Below are 18880 nucleotides of genomic sequence, written 5' to 3'. Positions count from 1 at the left end.
TGACATGCTCTTGGAAGAACTCCAGTTAGATGACTGGGAGAAAACAAACACGGGGCGTAATACAGAATATAGACTTGTTGTGTGTCCATGGTGCACACCAAGGATCATCAGCGTGGGGAGCACAGCAGACTATGCTTACATCTCAATGCATATGTTCCAACATGATCTCTTATCACAGACTCAACCCTCCAGCAGTGCCAAATAGATCTTCACTCAGTTTCCTCAACATTTTGTATCTCTGATTAAAACTACTATTGATATTTCATGCTTATAGGTTATTAAACATTCCTTGAGCTTCTTTACTTCAGTTTTATGGTCTCTTTGCCTGAGGCAACAAAACCTATCAAACATATCAAGTATTTCAAAACCAGGTAAGATAAGAAAAAAAGCTGCCCTTTGCTGGTATTCACTGCCTGCACAACTAGAGTGGTGTTGTTTTCATTGTCCTCCACCTTCCTGGAGAATTTCATTCCCAGTGAGGCTGGGTTTGAACTGCTTCACTCTCCTCCTCTGTGTATTTTCTCTGTTCCTTTTAACTCCTTCAACAAATTGTGCTCAGCAACCCCTTGGTTCAACAACACTTGCAATAGGTCATCTTTAGACTATGTCTGGTTTCAGCAAGCTGGAAATAGTCAGAGAAATCTGATGTCACCTCCCATGACCCAGAGACTGTCTTACTAATGTAAACACAGAGGCATTCGCTGGCTGCCTCAGAGAGGACTAATTGAAAAGAGGTTTGTCATGAGACTCATTTAAAATGCATCCTACCTGTTTTAACATTAAATTTAAAGTATTTATTTATAAGAAAATAAAGCAAATGTTACTACAGACAAAAGAAAAATAATTACAATGAAAAAACATTTGGGGAATATAACTGCTCTATTTTTAGTGCCTTCAGGGGCATAAATATGCATTTTAGAATTTGTGCTATATCTATATAAATAAAATACACAAAGTCAGAAATACATTGACAGGAAATCTTTGTGCTGTTTAATTTTAGCAGGATGCTAAGCATTAGAATTTGACCTCATGACTTAGGGGAAAAAAAATATTTAAAGAATAGAAATAATTGTTTTACATCAGGAGGTCCAACCTGCCTAGATTTAAAGGAGATACACACTTTAAAGACTTTGCCAAATTTAATTGTTATAACAGTTAATCCCCCAAATGACAACAGAATAGAATTTTTATGAAGTTTCTTTCTGAATATTCCTCAATTCTCTTCAGATGAATTCTTGGTGAGTTAATATCTATATCTCCTTTAAATACTCATAGCTCTTAAATAAAATGAACTCTTCTTTCTTCTGTCTTTAGGTTGGTATCTTTGGGATTTTGAAAGCCTGCAAATCTTCATATTACTTTGTGAGTCTACTGGGAATATATTTATACATAGATTATGCTTATTTTATCTCTCTATATAATGATTTCTGTATTGATTTCATGCAACAGCTCAGCAAGAATCTGTCTATCTTCAGAAGATGAAGGGATGTGTATTTATTTGTATAAGAAAAAAGATACATCCACAGTTTGTCCTCTAAAATATTAATCCTCTTTCTGAGCTACTGCCCTGAAGAACGATGTCACTGAAAACAGAGAATTACAGGGCAACCGCAAACACACAAGTAGTTGTACATCGTACTTGTAAAGCTCACTACCATGCACATGTCATTCAGTGAATTTCATGACAGCAATAAAATGAACAGTGCCCTTTAATACCTTTACCATCACATTTCACAAGAGTATACTATCTGTTTTTTTCACATAACTTCCCCTTATTCATTCTGCCTACACAAAGTAGCTCAAATTTCTTACAGCTGCCAGTCTCTCCCTACATGAGCACTAAACACCTCCCTAACCCTGCTCATCAGTCCCCTCACTCTGCTAACACCTGCATTCCTGAGAGACGGTTTCTCATGGCTGATGTGCACCTTTTGGAAAAACTGAATATGGGAGAAGTGGGAGTAGAAGAGATTAAGGGAGCATTGCATGAGAATTTGCACTGAAAATGTCATTGGTTCGCGTGATATGGGAGGACTGTAGACACTTCAGCTACATCACCAGATGACTGCAGCATCCGTAATCCCTGACAGACAGGCAAATGGTGCCCAGCCCTTTTCAAAAAACTTTGGGGGTGAAATTATCTCTGCAGTATTAAGCGGTATCATCAAAGTGTGATGTGTAATCAAGTGCTTGATACCAATGAGCTCATCCAAAAAAAAATGGGTGCTGATTTCATCTTACTAGCTCATGGGATACATGACTACAGGGTGTCTGTCACAAACTGTAGCTAAATTTGAAAAGTCATAGATCAGATTTATGACAAGATATGAATTTTTCAGGCATTATGCTTTATAATGAGTACTTATCAGAATGGACAGAAATTTATAATCCCCTCTACATTGCAACACTTCGCTAAAGAAATATCAGAAATAAACCACTTTTAAAGATGAGATTTCTGGTCTGATTAAGAGGTTGCTGATCAGCAAGTCCTAAATCACTCTGACCATGTCCATGATAACGAGTGATCCTATTTTATACAAACATACACACACATCAACTGCACACAGGAGACAGAGCTAAGGTTGCCATGGGAACTTTACCTCCAGATTTTTTGGTTTTGTGTGAGTAGAATAACACATATCTAATGTTTCAATAACTTAGCTTTACCTTGTAATTAACCGTGTCCACATTGTCTTTAAGCAGAAGCTCAGTTTATCTAGTGGGTGAATAGTACTGCCCCATGCAATAACTTTATTCAATATTTTCAAAACTTGGTTTTCTAAGCAGAAGATAATTTACACAGAAGTCACTGTGCAGGAATGACTCCAGTACAGTATAGAAATAGCCATGTCAGTGTTACACCATGTGGTTCAGCTGCTGATAAGGTAACCTCTACAGCAGCACTGAACTCAGCACAAGCTGTGCGGTTGCAACCTAGATTATGTTAGTTTTTGACATGGGCTGATGCTGAGGGATGTGAAGAAGCAGAAAAGGCCCTGCTACCTCCCCTTCACCAGCAGCCATTGCCACACACACCTTTAATCCACACGAGGAGCACCTGCAATGCCCAGCCTTGCTTGCCACGGTTGTCCTCCATTCACTCTTTCTTCTTCAAGCTAGCTGTGAATGTAGGAATACATTCTAAACTTAGTCTAAACTTAGCCTTTGGGTTTTCAGAGGTGCTGGCCTACAAACTTCATTGATGTTAGCAGTTGAAAGTATGCAGCAAGTAGCTTTCCTCAGCACGTTTTCCCTGCAGACCAAGGCTCTTGGATCTTAGAGAAGTTGTGTGAAGGTACCAGAAAACAAGAATGGTCACTAAAGTGAAAAGTCCGGAGAAGAGGATGCTGAGGGAAGACATCATCACTCTCTACATCTGCCTGAAAGGAGACTGCAGTGAGGAGAGTGTTGGTCTCTTTTCTCAGGTGAATCTTTCTTGGAGGTCTTTTCCAACTTATGTGATTCTATGATTCTAAAGGGAAATGCAGGGTTTTTTTTGTGCTATCAATCTCCAGAATAAGGCATACTAGAAAACAATACAAGCAAACAACAGACTTTCCTCCACTTTTGAGCATGTTGCTTCCTCTAGAGACTTGGACCTTGCCACATATTGTACCCAAAAAAAAGGATCCTAGCACTGTGCAATCATTATTGATCAAACTGCAGGAACAGTGCAGTTACTGACCCCAAGAAAATTAGCTTTATAGCCTGCAGTTGTGATACATATAAAGATATGTCTGTCACTACTGCAGACATGGAAAATGTGCTTTCTGAAGAGCCAGCTGGTGTACTCAAGGGGAAAGGAACTGAGAAGAAAACCAAGTCTTTGGCACTGTAGTGAAATGAGACCCTACCATATAGGTCTGTGCTGAGGAAGGAGTTTACTTAAAATATTCAGTATAAGTCTCCTCCCTAAAGGAATAGCACTTAATACATGTTAAAATATAATTGTATAATTGGAACTCAAGTGTTTGGGTTATGTAAAAGGTGCTGTAGGCGTATCAGCTTAGACAGAGGTAATTAGATCTTGTATATTAACGTTTTTTCCTTAAAGGGATAATCAGCTTTTTTTCTTTTTACTTTTTTTTTTAAAACAAACAAACAAACAAAAAAAAACTGTTGGGAATGCTGAAGCCTAAAAACAAGGTGGAAAAAAGGTGCTGTTTGGAACTCCGAGTTTAGCCCTGTGTTTGCTTTGTTCCTAACTCTGTCACTGACTGGACTGTAAAAATATTTTTTCAGTAGATTGCCTGATTAACACAACCCCAGCTGGGTGCCCACACAATGGCAACACTGCTACTGCTTTTGGTGAAATCAGCATAAAACTGAATTGTCAGTAAGCGTCAATCATGGTCTGAAAATAGGACTAGATAGTAGCATTAAATAATACAATAGTTTGCATGTATATGTAGTAACATGTCATACACTGAAGCCACAAAAGTCTGTGGTAGGGCCAGAAATAGAAGAAAATAGAGCTTTAATGCCTCCTTGAGGCAAGGGTTAACATTTTATACAGAAAAGAGTAAACAGCCACACATCACTGCTTAGCTCCGTCAATCTAAGTATACAATAAAAACAAATGTGATTTTACTCACAATAAGTCAAATGACAATCAATGGCTCTACAGCTTTTGAGTATCCAATTGAAGTCCTTGAAAAGTCAAGTGGATGTGCAGGATGGTAGGTTAATACTCCATCACAGGATGTGGATAGAGAAATGTCACTGACTTCTTGGGTTTTCAATTATATTGCAAAGATTTCTACAGAAGACGACCCATTAAGTTTGAAAAGGATATACTGCATCTCTAGAAAGTGAAGCAACAGAACACAGGTGAAGGCTGTTGTCAATTTTATTTTGTTTCATTTTTCTTAAGATAAAAGGAAAGTACAGTTCTTCAAGCTGGGGCAGGGAGCGGGGTGAGGAGAGGGAAATCACATGTTCAAAAGCTTTACCTACATGTAGTATTTTCTAATTTCATCACCGTTATCCAACCTATTTTTGTCTTTTCAAATAAAAGAAAAAATATGCTATTGAAGACACTCCAGGAGAAGAACCCAGACCTGAGGCTTCTCATTAAGAAATTTGTACCAAACTTCAGAATCTCCAGATCCAAATAAAAATATCTACTCAAATCAACAGAAGTTTAATTCGAACTACAAATGGCTCCCTAATTTCTTATTTCTCCCTCCATACAGTGCACATCAAAGACCACCCTATCTTTACAATGTGAAGCTTTGTGAGGAGTTTGAGAACAGTACAGATACCTTCTTTCTAGGTGAGTCAAAGCCTCTCTTGATATATTCAGGGAAAAAAAGCTACTTTTTGGCTGTATCCTAAAAGTCTCAACAGATCAAGTATTGTGGATTGAAAAGAGCTGGGTGGCCTAAACAGAGCTCCCTCCTCAAGGCTCACCTGTGTGAGAGGAAAGAAAAGCAAAAAACAGTCCCTAAGACAAAGTTTCAAAGTTTCTTGTCTTCCCTTACTTTTACCCACACCATGTACATGAGCAAGAGAGACAAAGCCCTTTTCCAGAGGCATTCCCAATGCAATTATCAGTCTGCTTTAGTGAATTTTGCTCCAAGGCTTGTGACTGGAAATTCTTACAGAACTACAATATTGCTGAAGTTGGAAGGCACCTCTGGGTTCATCTGGTCCAGCCCCTGCTCAAGCAAGGACACCCAGAGCAGGCTGCCCAGGACCATGTCCAGACAGTTTCTGAAGGTCTCCAAGAAGGGAGACTCCACAACCACTCTGGGCAGCCTGTGCTGTTGAATAGAGTCAAATCTCTTAATTAAAAAATAGAGGGAAAATATTCAGACAAAACAAACAAACAAACAAAAAGGCATCAGAACTCCTTTAAGAATTCAGGGCTTTTTTCACTTGTCATTTTTTCAAGGTGCATTTGTTCTAAAATGTGTTTTCTGTCGTGGGATTGTACATGAAACTGATCTCTGTGGACATCAGCTGAACACAACAGCACATCCGGGAGCTGGGAATACCAACAAGTTGTCATGTCTGCATGCAGTCTGCACTCCTCAATAAAGTGCTTTTCTTTTCTTTTGGGATCTCACCTCCTAACCAGTAAGTATGGGACAAATTCACTTCATTTTCAAAGCTTTACACACAGAAAATGTAACTTACAGAGTAACAAGTTCAAAAACTATTCAGTTCTTTCCGGTTTTTAGCACCTTCTCTTTTGTTTTGCTACAGCTAGATTAGACACACTAATCTTTTTGGATGAAAAACAAAAACAATTCCATATTCATCATGTCAAGAAAATGAATTTTATCTTAAAGCTGGTGAATGAAAATTATCAAGACTTTTATTCACATGTAGAAAATAACAATATAATAGCTAAAGAATACCAAACAAATGTTCTATTTACTCTATCACTTTTGCACGCTTTATATGAAACTCAAAAAAGCCATCTAATTCATGTCTACTTTAGTCCTCCTTGGTAAATTTTGTGCCAAAATTTGTTGGCCCTAAATCCAACTGAAGTCCAAGAGAAACTGATGGACCATATTTAGTGGTCCACAAACTATAATTCTTGGATGATTTCTGGGGTTGTTTGGTTTTTGTTTGTTTTCCTAACTAATCTAAGCATGGTAGGAAAAGCAAGAGAAGGTGATTGCACACTTTTAAATGGCAGCAATATTTTCACACTAAGTATCCATCTTGGTGTGAAATGCCATGGTTCTTTAGGTGCCAACTCTGACTGAAGTCTGACTAAATTTTGTACACAAACACCTCAGTAGAAATCCCTGACCCTAAATCTTAAAGCTAAAATACACCAAAGGATAGGCATCTCATAAAATGTCTTTATCTTTACATTAGCCATTTATGTGTATTACCCAAATTTAGAACCACTAATGTGGAGGTGTTTCACTACAATATGTTTCTCATAATCTAACCAGGGGAATAAATTATGTGGGAAATTCAAAGTGAAATCTGCACCTTTTTCCTTTCTTGGGCTATTTTAATTTTACTAGCTCTTAGTTGAAGAAGTTAAAGAAAATCTTCATAGGAGGAGGAGGAGTTGAAGGAAACTCTTCTTCACAGAATCATAGAATCATTAAGGTAGGAAAAGACCTCCAAAATCATCTGGTCCTACCATCACACCACCAATGTCACCCACTACACTATGTCCCTAAACACCACATCCAACTTTTCCTTAAACATCCCCAGGTGATCCCACCACCTCCCTGGGCAACCTGTTCCAATGCCTAACTGCTCTTTCTGAGAAGAAATGTCTCCTAATTTCTAACCTGAACCTCCCCTGGCACAACTTGAGGCCATTCCCTCTAGTCCTATAGCTAGTTATCCACGAGAAGAAGCCGACACCCAGCTCCCCACAACTTCCTTTCAGGAAGTTTTAGAGAGCAATGAGGTCTGCCCTGAGCCTCCTCTTCTACAGACTAAACAACCCTAGTTCCCTCAGCTGTTCCTCATAGGACTTGCGTTTCAGGCCCCTCACCAGCTTCGTAGCCCTTCTCTGGACATGCTCCAGGGCTTTGATGTCCTTCTTGTAGTGATGGTCCCATCTTCTTAAGAAGGAGATAGATATATAAATTGGCAGGATGTTACTCATTAGAGTTTTTGACCAAAAAAAAAAAAAAAATCTTGCTCTTTACTGCACCATTCAAAGTCCTGTTTGACTTCTCACTCTTGCATAAGAAACCTCAGGGACTTGTCAACTAGCATGTTCTATATAAGGCAAATAGACCTCTGTATCACAAACTTTTTTTACACTTTCAAATGCAGCTTTACAGCCTTAAACAGATATTCTTCTCCCACCCACTACCTCATCCAAGGCCTACAGTCACCAAATTTTGAGAATATAAGAGTGGGAGTATTTCTAATGTAGCAGGTAAGTGTAAAGTGCAGAGCTTAGTGCCCTGTTATATACGTATGTACATGAGAAGGTATGCACACATTTTTCTATTCCTGTCCACCATTTACTCCAGAAATTCTCTGTAAACTTCATTCTCTTTCCCAACCACATCCACTGACCTGGAGTCTAACAGTGAATTTTAAGTGAAATCCAGTAACAGCACAGAAAGCACATATACATATTTGAGAAGTAACACGAAGTAGTGAGATAAGATGTAGGGATGAACAAAGGAAGCACTGGGGGAAGAGAAGTACTGCATGGACAGATCCTTAGAAGATACTTATTTTTCATCAAAAGCAATGGGAGCTGGTGCCCAAATTCTTTTGACAACATTGACCTTAAAGGCTCACAAACTCTGCTAGAGCTTTTCTTTCTGTTTTACAAATAGATCAACTAACCCATAAAAGGTGAAATCCTCACCCCTGTAACAGCAGCCCCTTCAATCTTAGCCCCTGGCAACACTCCCAATTTTATCAAAAGGGGTTACATTGATTCTCTGCACATCTTCTGTGGAATCAATAGAAGAGAGAGAGTAAAACTCAGACCATTTAACCCCTTTTCCCTTGTTTTAAACCCTGGATCACACTTCCCAAAAATCTTTCTGTTTCAGCTGAAGAAATATTTCACCTAGAACTGCTAAAAAGCATACCATTTCTTCTGCAAAGTGAGGTGTATGGCTGCATGTTAAATCACTCCGCATTTCTCCCGCTTTCAGTGAAATTTTGATGAGGTGACTTATAGAGGTCCTTTCCAATCATCATTTTTATGATTCTGTGATTACTTTGTACACATTCTCATAATGTGAGCTGACCCTATCCTATCTGAGCTTCTCTCTTTTATGAAGAAACTGAAGATAGTAGAAGAAATATCATCAGACTATGGAACAACTAATTCTTATTTACTAACAGAAACTTTATTAACCCTTGGAGCCCTGTGCTGTCCCTCTTGGTAAATACAAATAGCCAGGAAATATCTGGTGCTTGCACACAGAAAGTGGATTAGTTTGAGAAGAAGCTCCATTGCACACTGAACATTTTTATTCCAATCACACTGGAAAGTAGCAGTTTTTAATGCTGTGTGAAAAGGTGCCACACTCCAGCAGCAATAAGAGATTTATGCATCAGATCTCTACACATTAGGCAATTGCAGACAGCAAATTAACACTCTGTTTTAGGAAGCCAGCTACAGAATGAGGTTCAACAGCCTGAGGTTCAACTCCCAGCTCTGTGATGGAGACAGCACTGCTCTGTGCCAACAGTTGTACCTGACCTGAAGAAGCAAGTGTGAAGCTCAGGGGCCTTATGACAATGACACTTAATACAAAAGCTCTTTCTTCATAACCAGATCTTGCAATCACCTAAAGATTTGTCTCACAAAGTCTCACTTCCCCCAGTCTCAGCTAGCTTTCAACATCTTTAAAGGCTACAAACTTCAAGACAGTGGTAAGATGTGCCCTTAATGCTGTGAAATTAAAGAGCTGTGTGCCTGAAATTCATGTGGGGGTTGGTGCACATATTAAAGAGTACAAAACACCAGGGCTTTAAGGGAGAAAGTGCAACAGGCACGTCTGTAATGCGTATAGACACACAAAATTAGATCCTCAAGCGTATTTTCTAGGTCATCTTTTCTCCCTTCTCTGCTCTCCCCCTCCTCCCCTGAGCTTTCTTAATTGTTCTGGGAGGGAATACATATTTCGAAATGTATCACCAAACTCTGTCTTATGAAAACATATTGTCCTGGTTATTTTATATCCTAAACTACCGTGTATGGAACATTAGTCATCAGTTAACTTTGCCAGTGCAAAAATGTACTATGTTTTCCTATACTGTCAAGTGTTTTTTTCCCACCCAGCTAATTTATAATCTTACTTAAGCCAATGACCAGAAATCCAAATGCAAACAGCAACACAGACAAGTGAATGCAATTAGTAGAAAATGAATTAATTTTATTTATTTTATAGGTACTGTGCAAAACACTGCTACTAACAGCACTGAAAAAAAACTTCACTCAAACTTCTGCTGACTGCTTTGTTCTGGGTTTGATGGGACTCTATATATAGTGTTTTGCTGGATTTACTGTAGCTTTCAGGATGTGGGATTTAATGAACAGTTTAAGAGAGTCATATGGCCCCCTGAACTGGGCTGAATGCCTCTCCAAACTATCAGCCTAACCAACAGTTCCTCAACAGTCACAGAATGTGTACAATGCAGTTACTGTTTGCATCCTTGCAACAGGTCTATACCCATCTCTTTGCCTTCTTTCTGCCTTACATATCATCCTAAGAATATTTTTAAACAAGCTTCGCAAAATGCAAACTCAAAGAATCAGAGCTCCAGAATGTGCTTCTTCCCTACAGCAACTTTACATAATAAATTAAATGATTGTAGGATCACTTGGATGGGTGGAGATAAGAGCTTGTCAGCACTTTCATTTCAAACCCTGTTTTCCAGGGGCTTGCATTTCAACCATGACAATTTACTATAGGCAAAAATTGGGATGTGAAAGCTCAGACCTGGAGGAAGAACTTTATAAAATAAATACTGTGGGGATGGGACTGAACAGCAAACAGGGAGGAGGAAATGCTTTGATTTTTCACTTATATTATCCTAAGCAACCTTGCCTGGCTTAACCCCACCACAGCTTTAGGTTGGTCCTTAAAACCAATGGTGCATTGTACTTACACTGTTCCATTTCATTTCAGTGCTGCATACATGCAATAATTACTGATTCACAAATACCAACTCGATTTTCTAGAAGGAGACACAATTTGCCCCAGGTCACAGCAGGAATTCTATGTGAGAGTCAGAAATAGAAATAAGGAGTTCCAAGTTCCCTGTCTTAAATCAAGGCCACAGACCTCTTTCCGGCAGAGACAGTTTTCTCAATGTTTTATTGAAGGTGATTTTTCTCTAATGGAACTACATTTAATACAAACTGGGATATCACTCCATAAGAATTTCAAGGTATCCCACTGCCAGCTGACAACACCTCACAGAATCTGTGTAAGTGCCAGGACTAACAGTAAACTTGCAACTTACTTTAACAGGTGGTTGTTTTGAGTTATGTACCAGGTTTAAAGTGACAGACAATAGTGCCTTATTTAAATGCATCTTTCTAAATCACTGAATTCAAACTTCTTAGACCTTATAGATCTGGGCTTGGAGTAGCTGCTTCCTGTCACTAGTGATGCACAGTGTCACCAGTGTGCTTGTGGTAGGTCCAGAAGAACCAAGCCTGCCACAGCTATTATGGCATCTGTCCTCTTTGTCAGATTTTCCTAGCTCCATCCATTGTGGGATCATGACTCTTATACCGCATCTAGTCCATTAAATACATCCATTTCTCAGCATGCTCCTTAGTTCCTGGCCCAGTGGTTCAGAGAGGTTTGTGTTCATGTTGCTACTAAAGTGGTATCATTAAATGAAATTGAGGAGATACGTTGCAGGTTTTCAAATATCATGTAAAGGCAAGGGGCAAGGGTGCGGGGTGTTTGGAAGTATAGAATATCAGTAACCTACCCTGCTGTAGTCTCATCCTTGTTCTCTTGAAAAGGGACCCTTTGCTGAACCATGCCTGAGAACTGTCAGCATGGTAGCATCCCAAAACACAACCAAGCAATGAAACTTACTGCTTTATTTTTTAGTTAGCATCCCCCAAATCTGGCAGTTGGTCCAGGGTCTGTAGTTACCGGTCTGTTTCCATAGGGGATGAGCTCCTGTCTTGGAAAGCAAGTGACTTTATATGTGTCTACATTGTCTTCTGCAGGCTGCTAATTATTGACTCAGGCTGTGTACCACACTTACCACAGCTACAGAGCCTCCAGGTGATTCATCACATGGACTTCAGTGCTGATACCAGCTTACATCTTTCTGAAAATTCATATCTGGCACATTCCATCTTAATTATACTCAACAGCTGTGAGCATCTCCTAAAGGAAATCTCCCTAAAATGATGTGTCAGAATTCTCAGAATCCGGGTTTCCAAAATATCAGTTTGATGGAAAATTGAAAAACAAAAGTTCCAGTTTAAGACACAGCAATTTTCCCAAAACTAGGAAGTCTGCTTTCTGGCCACATACAGCTTGTTGGGGTTCAGTTGAGTAGCTGCAGTCTAAGGGGTGTGATTCCTCATTAAAGTGGGGTGAGGAGTGCCATTTTTCCCCCTCAGGATTCATAATGATACTCTGCACTTAAGAGCCAAGCAACTCAAAAGAATAGCCTCAAATGCCCTAATACTTCATGAGATCATTCTATGCAATCTCTCCTAGGATTATAAATCATAAACTTGTACAGGGAGTCACAGGAATCCTCATCAGGAATTTTCCTTCCCATTCAGGTTTCCATTGCATTCAATGCAACACCCAGGTGGCTCTCTTTAAATATCCCGTCCCTAATGATTACTGATATTACATCAAATGCTTAAAGATGAAGGGAATATAATCAGAAAAATGAAAATGATAAATTCCTGCATTGTAATAGTGGAAATATTTCTGACAGCTACATTGGAAACATAAAAGCTAGTTTTCAAATATCAGGAGAACACTGTTCAGTGACAATTTTCAGTTTTATTGCTGTTATCACTTAAATATATTTACACAACACTTTACCACCATTCTCTTCTAAGATGTCTTTTATGGTTAAGACAAATGTCTACATTTAGCCTTCTCTCAGTCAACAGTTAATTTGTAAAATTAAACAGTTCACATAACTGTGCATCAAGTTATTCCAGTATTTATATATTTCTATTTGAAGATCACATTTTATATAACTGAAGTACAATTTAAAGCAAAAACATATTAAAAAATTGAGTGTCTGAGCATATTCTGAACTTCCCCTTCCAAACGTTCAGTAACCTTTAGCTACGTACCTCCTGCCCTACTTTTTCCATAGGTATACTTTATTGTCATATTTATAATCCGATGCTTGTGTAATCATGACAATCAACTCTGCTCTATTAGGAGCTTAAAAAAGAAATCAAATTCTCAGCATGGCTACATGTTCAAAGGCACAATACAGAGGGTATTCATAGTGCCCATTAGTTTCAGGTGAATTTTTAAGTAACCTGGAGTGATGAAAGTCAGACTCCATTGCTGTGCTACCAGCAAATATTTCTGTTGTGATGCATGCACACATGCATGATGTCAGCATGCACAGCAAGCACTGTGGGCCATCCTGTCCGGTGTCCAGCCCCTGACAGCTGCTTGATATTCTGACAAAACATGGAAAAAATCTCAGTGATTTAAATGGAGTAGGGACTGAAGATCCCACTTGCAACAGGAGATTCTTTCAGTTTATACACTTTTCAAAAAAAGCAAATATTTAAAAACAGCACTTTTAGTGTTCACATCTTAATTTCTACTACCCTCACATTTGTTACGGAGTAGTCATAGTCATTCTCAGGGAATCTCCTATCAGCCACCCATCTCCTTCATGATGTATAGGGAGCTCGTGGGCAGGACAGTGGCAAAAGATGAGATAGGATATTTTCACACAAGCAGAATTATTTATAACATCTGATCCTGATGCTTTTAGAAAATGCCTGGGCATTGCCCGCCCAGACGTTGGCCAGTGCCAGCAAGTGACAGCTAGCAAGTGATGAAACAGTATCACTTGTTTGCCTTCCTGTGAGTTAACTCCTACTTGATAGAGGAGATGGGCCTTTTATTTCAGAGGATTCGTAATCAAACTTTTTTTTTCTCCTTCCAATTTTCAATCTAGCCAGACCTCACTGGAGTTGTTTTCTCTTCTGTTTGTGCCCTCAGAACCCTTGCCTTAATCTTATCCCACTGCTTTATCCTCCTGACCCTGAGCTGATCTCTCTGCCCCATCTGTCCTCATGCCTTTTCTTCATTTCCCACACCTGGATCTTCACGGTGCCACCTCCTGCCACTCCTTAGGCCTCTGCAACATCCTTGTGTCTTCTGTAATATTGACTTCTGCAGCATCCACCGAGTTCAAGACAAACTCAGGAGCACGTACAAAGTCATGGTCTCCTTACCCCTGATATCAGAGTACTTCAGCAGTGAGACGCTCCTCAGCAGCTGGGAAGAGTACTGAAAAGGAGGATCCACTGTATGAACTTAACACTGGGACTTCCTGGCAGGGCCAAGTAATTTGCTACTTTGGACTCAGAAAATTTCAGTCTGTTGACCTTTCAATTCAATGTACAGTTCAATGTACAGGGGGAGGTATACCTCTTCCTAAGGTAAAACATTAGGAACATTCCTAAAAACATTCCTAAAACATTAACTTGGAGGGTGTTAAGCAATTCCTAATAGGAAAATAAAATAAAATACAACCATATGAAATCCTTCGGCTTACACTCCATATCTAGCTTGCATAGATGCTATTCCAGAGAAGAACACTCTCCCTGCCTTGAGCTCTGCACACTAATGCACAAATCCTCTGTGACACAACTGATCTTACTCAGAGCCTCTTGCCAATGGCAATCCTGCATCTCTTCTGCAACTCCTTCTATTGCTGAGCATTTTTATTTTAACACTGCTATGGCCTAACAAGAATAGTGTGTGGAAGTAGGTTTCTCAGTGCCCCTGTCAAGCATTATGCATAGCAAGTGGCAGCACTGTTCCAGCTGACTTACTCTGCTGATTGTCTATGAATAGGCAGTAAACTCTTGCAGAGGGTACGGGAACCCTACACAATATAACAGTCTCTATAGATGGATCACAGCAGTCAATATGATTATAAATACATTGTATTTTTACATGCAACCATTTTGGAGGCATTTACATGCCCCCCAAAATCTGAACTATGTCCAGAAATAAGAGTAGAATTAATTATTACGTCCACATCAGCAAGCAAAAGCAACAGGCACAGATGTACGGAATGAAGAGCTTGTGCGGTGAGAAGGATTCAGCAGTCATATTACACCTTTCTTCATGTGTTTTATTTTGAAACAGTTCTAATCTGGTTTTATAAACTGAGTTTCATCAAAAAGCAATCCCATTTGTACACTACAAGCCTACTCTGTAATGCAAAACAAAACAAGATACATGTGCAGGACTGGGAGAATCACTTCAAAAGCTTATCTATAATTCAAATGAAAATGCTAATCTAGATGCATCCAGAAACCACCTCAGAGTGTCCCACAAAATGTAAAAACCCACTTGAGTTCACAGAGATGCATCAAGTGCCTAAAGCATGTGCAGCTTTGAGCATGGTCTACTGCTTATCATTCCTAGTCAGGAAAGTATTTTCTTGTCATTTCAAATGACTGTTTCTTTCAATAACCAGGTCTAGACTATGACAAAGTAGAGACTATTCTCTATTAAGGACAAAGTGACAGATCACAGTTTGTGCAAGAGACTAATAATGCTGGTACAGAAAGTTAGTACGAGAAATCTAGCTGATCACAATACTAGCTAGTTGATGAGAAAAAAAACTAGTTGATCACAATAAAAATAGTAAGCTAAATAAATATGAAAGTCCATATATCAGTAATACCCCCTACTATTTGTTTAAATGAAACCTGGAGTTTTGCAACAGCTTTGCAAAACATGGAAATTCTGGCAGATGAAGAAACAAGTGGTTTGACTTCCACCCTCACCTTGGATAGTGGAATAGATCATTATTTGGTTATTTCAGCTAAAACAGAGAAAGAGTAGGAAGAAAAATGCCAAAAGCAGCTATTGTGCCAGAGAACTGGTTGTGATAAATGTAGGAGGAAAGAAGGAAGGCAGGGAAGAGAGGGAGGTATATTCTAAACTTTTCAATTATGCTAGGACAAATGAAAAAATAAACCTAAACAGAAGGAAAATAAGATCTATCAAAATACCTGGTCAAGGTCAAAAAACAGTGAGGACATACATCTTTCGAAGAAATCTCTTCAACAACTATTTCCAATATAGAGAGGTAAAAGAGATAAGATAGGAAAAAAAAACACTTTAATGTGAGTGTCAGAGTTGTGACCAAAACATAATTTAAGAAACATCTTAGTCAATATGAAATGCCTTCCTGGCACTCCTAATAAAAGCAAAATGAACAGGATATTAAGAGTCAGGAGATAACTCTTCTGCAGTACTGAATGAACTATTACATGGCCCGATTCAGCAAAGTGAGTAAGCATATACAGACATTTAAGTATGCATTTACGTCTCATCATCCTCAGAGAGTCTGATATATGCCTCAGCACTCCTCTCAGTGGAGACCTGTGAGTGGAGGTCTCTCTTACACACAAGCCTTACTTTAATTCACAGACACAAAGAAGCCCAGTCTCTGTGGAACTCTAGGACTTGGAGGCTACACTTTCACGCCCCAGCTCTGCAAGATCACAAACAAAAAAAAATTTCGATACACTTGCTGGCACACAGGGGCCATGTTTTAGAACCTGCTCATTCTTTCTCTGCTTCAGCTCTGTACTGCTGTGAAGGAAACATTGGTACTTCCCTACCAGAAAGAGGAGAAGTGCTTAAAGTTATCACAGGGTACAAAAGTGATGCTTCAGATAGAAGCTACCCTGACTTTAAGATTAAAGTGCTCTGAATTCTTTGCAATTTGAAGGTCAAGTCTCATGAAACTAGGATCATTGAAAGTAAAGGCCCAGGACAGGGTCAAGGGTCAAAGTCCAGGAAATCAAGCTGAAAAGGAAAGCTTCCCGCAGGCACAGTTAAGACTCCTCCACTGCCTGCTTTGCAACATATGGTGTAGTAAGAGTTGCACACCCTCTTCCTGCGCCCCCAAATTAACTCCCTGGCACCACCTGTTAGGAGCTAGCAGACTGGAAAATTATTGCATTGGGGACAGATAAAAATGGGCGTGATGGTTTTGATGTAGTGCATTTCTCTCACTCACTTCTGTGCCTATAGGAAAAGAATATTGTATTTGGCACAAAATTAAAATTAAAAACTGTAAATCAAGACTGTGAGCAATATTTCATTCCTGTAACTTGCACCGCCCTTTTGAAATGATCTAGTTAATAACCTGACCTGGTTATTTTATGACTTGGAGATATTTGTCTGAAATCTGAATTCCTTTGTTGTCTATTCCACCACCTACATTTTAAAGCTGTCTTTCTATTCTGAGGACCTATTTTCTCCTCTGCCACACAGAATACAAAGTGTCATTGCTATATAAACTCCTTGCCAAGTTCAAGAACCACGTGACTGTAGAAGTCACAATATTATGAGCATGCTTAGGTCCATGATTTCATGCCATGTAACTAAAATATTTCTTAAAAGAAACATCCTTCCTTCTTTCCAAACTTGTCTGCTTGTGGATAATGGATCTATATCCATAAATCGAGAAATATAATCCTATGAGACCAAAGCAAAGAGTTATACATTTATATAACTCTACAATAGGGGATGCAGAGCAAAAGGGGATAAGACAGGGAAGCTTCAAGTGCAGCAGATGACACACTGGTATGTATACAGAGTATCTCATGTGTGCATGCAGGTTGTATCAAAGTGTACTAATCTGACATGTGTTGAGCTATCCCAGGATAACTCAGCTCACTTGTGCTCCTTCGCATCCTTCTGAAAATGATCACTATCCAGCACCACCTCTTTTCCTTTGAGAAGCAGTTCATACACCACTACAAGAAGATAAAATATTGGCTGTGACTAACTTAATGAGCCTGAAGCTCCAAAGAAAGAGGTAGAAAAGAAGTTTGAAATTTATTATTTTTATTCTCCTGCTTCTTTCTAACAGGATCTGAAAATCATGAAAGAGCTTAAGTGCATCAAAGAACATCCCTTGAAAATCATGCTTACAGGCAGGAATACAAATTGGATACCAGTCCCCAGGCCACTGGCCTACCTTTGTAGAAGGGTAGCTTGCATTTAATTTCCCCTGACTAACAATTCACCTTTATTAATTAGAATTTAACACTTGAAAACATGGGGGGTTAAGTTTTTAAGTGAAAATTAAAAAGAAATATGAATTGTTCTTATGAAAACGCTGCAAAATTAAAAAGGCTTTTAAACTATTAAACTCTCAATGCTATTTATACCGCTAGTGGCATCATGACACAGCAATTAAATTATAACCCTTTCAATAAAAGACTGTAATTTTGCCTATTTAAAATGGAAGGGAAGAAACAAGACACTTTAGTTCAGGAAAGTCTCAGGTAACCAGAGATGTAGGCAGGCTATAGTTTGGGGAAAAGGAGAAAGCAGACAATTGTAAGCGTTTGACTGTAACCTAGTTTGTGTTTAAGTGTTATAGGAAGTAGTAGATGATCCGTCATTAACCTCTAGCTGAATTATATTTAGGGAACATTGGGTTATCTATAACCCTTTTCATAAAGTTACTTCATTTTATTCAGGCTGGTCTGTCACATAGGAACTCAAAAAACTATACTGTGTTCCCTAGTTTGTGGACTATTCAACTAAACCTTGACATATGTAGCATTTTTGAGGATTAAAAAAAAACTTACATAGATAATTTTAAAATAATTCCTACCACTATCATTTTTTAATATAATTGTTCATTTTTTCTTACCCTATTTTAAACATATGGGAAAAAAATTACTTTTCCTTGCTATCCTTAAACTATATAATATTAATGGGACAAGATTCTTTAACCCCCTTGTAAATTCATCATGATTGACCCAGCGATCCAAGAAGCAAACTTGTTTACTCAAATATAACAACTTTTTAAAACATGCTATTACTTTAGAATTATTTCAGTAAAATAACGAACAACATTGGCTATACCCTAATGTCAAATCAGAATTTATATGGGGAGAAATACAGCCCAGCCCAACACATTTGGAAAAAAATTTGGGGTGGGATGACATTACACAGCCAAAAATGAAACTCCTCTGGCTAACTGCGCCACCTTTTGATTTAAATTTAAAGGAGAAATTAAATGATTGTCCAGTTCCTAAAAGAAAACACTTATTTAAATATATGCCCGTACACTTAGAAACAGGTTCAGGAGTTTACTTTATTTATTTCCTACAGAGAAGTGCAGGGCTGCATACTTTAGTATTGCTATTACAGTTAAAAGCCATGTCAGCAATAGA

At 38.7% G+C, this 18880-nt stretch overlaps 1 protein-coding gene across 27 annotated transcripts in view; it reads right to left on the bottom strand.

Moving 5' to 3' along the window:
• DLG2 (discs large MAGUK scaffold protein 2) overlaps nt 1-18880 on the bottom strand; it is a 1031289-nt gene that overhangs the window by 641174 nt on the left and 371235 nt on the right. The gene's annotated exons all lie outside the window — the stretch shown is intronic.

This window comes from Anas platyrhynchos, chromosome 1, assembly GCF_047663525.1.
Source record: "Anas platyrhynchos isolate ZD024472 breed Pekin duck chromosome 1, IASCAAS_PekinDuck_T2T, whole genome shotgun sequence".
Classification (NCBI taxonomy): domain Eukaryota; kingdom Metazoa; phylum Chordata; class Aves; order Anseriformes; family Anatidae; genus Anas; species Anas platyrhynchos.
Note: the sequence above shows the minus strand (reverse complement) of the source record. Positions and strands in the feature narration are given on the sequence as shown.